Below are 5,063 nucleotides of genomic sequence, written 5' to 3'. Positions count from 1 at the left end.
TTCGCTGAGGGATTCTCGTGCTAAGATTGATTCCTTCGTATCTAGCATAGTCATCTCTCAAGCAATCTTGACAGATCCCATTAGACTCATTTCTAGAAGTTTAATGAATCCTTCTTTATTGAGATCTAATGTCCCTGCTGCAATTCTCATAGCTGACATCCAATCATCTATAACATCTTCTCTATTTTTGAAGTCCAAAACTTCAAGGTTTAACATAACCCCGTAAGGATGTATTGGATCTAAAACAGTTTTTCCGTAAGGAGTTTGATGGAGTGGGATTTTACTCCTTCTTGATCTGGTTCCTGCTGGATGTGAATTTTCTCCAACCTGAAACTCACTATGTGGTTCTTCTGTTTTAACCACATATATTGGGGGATTCCCTATGGGTTGTTCACCCTCAGGGGAGTTCATTTTTAGATCTACTACTTTGAGATTCGCAAAAGAATCCGCGAGATCTTGTAGATCCTCGAGATTTAATCTCTCTAAAGTAGTCATCAGATAGTGTTTTTCTCTGATACTGCTTTTATAAGATTAATCATCCTTTCATCATCAGTTAAAGGTTTTTGAACCATTTTGGTTTTACCTTTCTGATGTAACAACGGTTCTGTACCAAATGAGAGTGGTAACCTTCCTCCTGTATTTCCTTTTCTAGAACCTGAAGTTTGTTCTAGATTTGTGATTTTAGTTTGAAGATCCTTTAGGGTTACAAGAATTTCTTCTTGTTTCTTAAGGATTCATTCAATCTGCCGAGGTATTTCATACAGCTGATTGCTGTAATATTGTACCGTCTTTTGAATTTCTCTAAGATCTCCGGAAAGTTTAGAGGAATCTGGGGTAATTTCTAAAAATTGAGAGTTAGAAATCATCTTTCTGTCGTAAGTAATCTATTGTGAACAAATTAACTTGTTTATAGGATTTCATATAAATAAAATCTTCTTGATTCAAACCTTCGTTTGAAGTCATCTTTTGTAAAAAATCTTTTTCTCAACAAAGAAAAGTATGAGTTAACAAATAATATTAAGTCTAAATATTTAACCTAAAGCTCTGATACCATTTTTGCGGATGATTCAAGTACCATAATTGAGCACAAACATTGCATAAATGGAGTACATAAATGCATAAATTGGGTACAAGAATTAAACATTGGATTTGACCAAGTTTGGTGGTCCTAGGGAGTTTTATGAAAGAATTTTTATTGTAGGAATTTATAAAAAAGTTAGGTTTGGATTTAGGGATTTATTCACAATTGACTCATAAAAAACCCAATTTAATTTAATGATTATATGGTAAATAGTTAAAAATCACTGGTGGTCGAACACATCAATATATATTTCGGTTGTGAAAGCAACATTTTTAATTGTCACGTCACAAATATCACAAAGCTTGGAGTGATAAATAAAAAGTTAAACGAAACAAGAAAAAAACTTTATTTCCACTTCGAAAGACATTAATCTCACGATTTATACATTTGAAAATGACTCTGAAACAACTGAAATGCAATTAGTGCCAAACATCATATATTTTATTTAAATTAAAACCAAAAACCCAAAAATATAGAACAGTTAGCACGTGGGCAAATCTGAAGGAGGTGGAGGCAGTGTCGTTGCTGCAGAAGGCCCGTGGTCTACTACGAAAGCTGTAGCTAGACCCATTGGCATATGCATTTCCAATTGAGAATGAAACAGCCACACCCCTGAAAATTAATTAATGTTTTAATCAAAATTATTATAAGTTTTCGTTTTTTATGCAAAAAATTGATCGATATATATATACCCATGAACGACTCTTTAAAGTTTAAACAACTCAAGTAACAAGGTACGACACACGCAATGCATGCATGTAGTATCCGGAAAACAAAAAATTATGTGTTTTTGAAATCGAAATCATCTCGGTACGTTATGTAATAACATAATATCACCTGGATTGTTTGCACGGACTCGAATAACAGCCCATCCTCCAACAGGCACGGCTATGGTGTTCCATAGTATAGGGTTGATGATGTTGCGCTTTCCTCCGTCGACTGCGGGATCATAGTTACCGAAGCCTTGAGCCAGCACATAGAAATTGAATCCATGCAAGTGTAATGGGTGGCTTTCTGTCACAATCAAAGCTGTGTTCTGCAGCACGATTTCGATCACAGAATTGAACCGAACTTGTTTCACCTTTGTCGACTTGGGGGAGAACAGAAGATCCCGATCGAAACTAAGACTGGGGTCCGTGTAGTTGAACGTAAATGGTGGATTATCAGGGAAATCTGTGGTGTATATCCCGTCAACATTATTATTATTTCTGTAAAATGCTTCTAGCATCGACATGCTGGTGGGAAATTGAAACGAGTTATTGTTCATCGTCCCTGCTAATTTCATGCCGAACGGCCCTGCGCAGGTTTCCGCTCCCGAGGGGTTGCAATCCGACAGTTATAAACATACGTTTGTTGACTATGAGAGGAACTGGAGGACGATACCAGGCAAAGATAAATCCTCTTAAGCTACTCTGAAACTTGTGGGCGGTGGCGGTGTCGTTAAACGGTGGAAGATCAGGCATTTCCGGGGTCGATAACTGTGTGGATTCGGCGTACTCTATGATGCCGGTTGCGGCATTGCTATGGAATGGAACACCAGGACCCGCAGCAAAATATGAAGAGGCGGCCATGTAATACCGCCCCCGGTGCCTGGTTTGCAGTGAAAAGAACGTCAATGGACTGGCCTGGGGCCAACACCACGACATCGGTATCATAAGGATCCGTGTACGAGGCATCGGCCGCCAACACAGTCATGCTGTGATTGGCTATCTTGAAAAACAGAAGGTTATTCAGCGAAGCGTTGATTATTCGAAGGAAATGTTGGAGAACAGAAATATAAAACCTAGAACAGAGGCTTAAAGGAAGAAGAGGAAAACAGAGTAAATTGGATAAATACGATACTTAAAAACTGAAAGGAGAGGTATGCCTATATATAGGCTTACAAATAAAAAAGAACTAAACCCACTAACAATTACGTGAGTCATTCTCCCATAAATTCTATCCAGTACACCATGAATTCATTGACCAAGCAATAAATAAACTAACCAATAAACTAATTAGCTAAAAACAAATTGACTAACTTTGAATCATTCTTTAATATTCTCCCTTGATTCAAAGTTGCAGACACCAAGAACATCTTTGAAGTAGACAAACTTCTCTTTTGGCAAGGATTTGGTAAGTATATCGGCCAATTGCTCATGAGTGTTACAATACTTCAACATTATTTCCTCCTTTGTAACCAAATCACGAATAAAATGGAAGCGAATATCGATATGATTCGTTCGTGAATGAAAAGCTGGATTTTTTGTCAGAAAAATTGCAGCTTTATTGTCACAAAAAATCTCGGTTGGTCCCTTTTGTACTTGTTGAAGTTCAGCTAACATTATTCTCAACCAAATGGCTTGGCATGCTGCTGCAGTAGCTGAAATATATTCTGCTTCTGAGGAAGATAATGCTACTGTGGCATGCTTCTTTGAGCTCCATGTAATTACTCCAGTCCCAAGAGTAAACACATTTGCTAAAACACTTCTCCTATCATCCAATGAATTTGCCCAATCACTATCAGTGAATCCACATAATCTGAATTTGGGAACTTTTGAGTTCCAAATTCCATAATCCATGGTTCCAGCAATGTAACGTAAGACCCGCTTTGCTGCTCCAAAATAGTTTTTTGACGGATGTTGCATAAACCTGGAAATCATACCAACAGAAAATGCAATATCGGGTCAAGTATGAGTTAGATAAATCAAACCTCCAACCAAGCTCCTAAATGTTTTTGCATAATCCATCTCTGCCCCATCTTCAAGCTGTAACTTCTCATTGATATTTATTAGTGTGTGACCGGCTAAATCGGTGTGATATAAATCTACTGGCAAGCGTATCAGGTCAAGTAATAGTAAAGTGGACAGAGAGTCCAAGTATCGATCCCACAGGGACTGCAGTCAATTCTCAAAAATTAATTATTTTACTTAATATAGACAAAATAATAGAAGAATTTTGAATTAAATAAAATAAGAATATAAAATAAAAACTGCTTAAGAAATACGAATAAAAATAACTAAAAATAAAAATAATTAAAATAAAGACAACCAAAACACACGTAGGTACCGAACAAATCTTGTAACATGTAGTCGATTCTGGACTCAGATTTAATCTTAATTCATGGGAATTCTCCTAATTTGTTCAAAGATCTATTTCTAGAACAATCAAACCTATTCAAATATTGATGAACTAATCTTTCGTAATTCTAATCAAATTTGAATGCATTAAATATTTGTGAAAATTCAGTTTACACCTAAACCGCACACTGAAACCGAATTCTATTTCTAGTCAGTTTTACAATATGTTAATTATCAGAGTGATCAAAATCAAAATCTCCTCTGTCGATTTGGAATTGATTAACATGCAAGCAAACAGTTGATCAGACTATTCACAAGATAAATATAAATCTAACAATCAATAAAATAAAATCAACTCTGAAAAATCCCAAACAAACATCCAAGTTTTCTACATGAATTTGTTCGGCTCAATCACGCCGTCTTGGTTGAAAATAAACTACTCAATAATTAAAAATAATAATTCAAAAATAAAAATAAAAATAAGAAAAGAAGGAAGAAATTTTCTCTCCCAAGCCTTGTAGCCGCCTCCTCTGTGTTGTGCGCGTTCTGGAACTTCGGAACCCTCAAAAATATGTTATATCTTGTATATATATGGTCTGGAACGCCTACCAGTTAATTTTCTCTCAAAACAAGGATTTTTCGGAACACATATGACCCCCAAACACGCGCGCGCGTGGCATAGGCCTCGCACGCACGCAGAACATAAAAACAAAAGGCTGGACACGAAACTCGCGCGCGTGCAAGCTTGATTCTCGCGCGCGCGCAGTACAAAAATTTTGCACCGAGCGACGATTTTGAAAAATTCATATTTTGAGATCTAGCTGTCGGATTGAGCTGAAATTTGGACAGAAGCTTCCAAACATCTTGAAATTTAATATGAACGGTGAAGATTGGATTTGGTGTTTTATAAAATTAAATTTGAT

The 5,063-nt window shown here is 36.5% G+C and overlaps 1 pseudogene; it reads right to left on the bottom strand.

The window, feature by feature from the left end:
• Window positions 1-1,458: 1,458 nt before the first annotated feature.
• LOC140889436 (laccase-9-like) lies at window positions 1,459-3,723 on the bottom strand (annotated as a pseudogene).
• Window positions 3,724-5,063: the final 1,340 nt, after the last annotated feature.

Source organism: Henckelia pumila, chromosome 3 (assembly GCF_033568475.1).
Source record: "Henckelia pumila isolate YLH828 chromosome 3, ASM3356847v2, whole genome shotgun sequence".
NCBI classification, from domain to species: Eukaryota; Viridiplantae; Streptophyta; class Magnoliopsida; order Lamiales; family Gesneriaceae; genus Henckelia; species Henckelia pumila.
The sequence above is the reverse complement of the archived record's forward strand: the minus strand, read 5'-3'. Positions and strand labels throughout refer to the sequence as shown.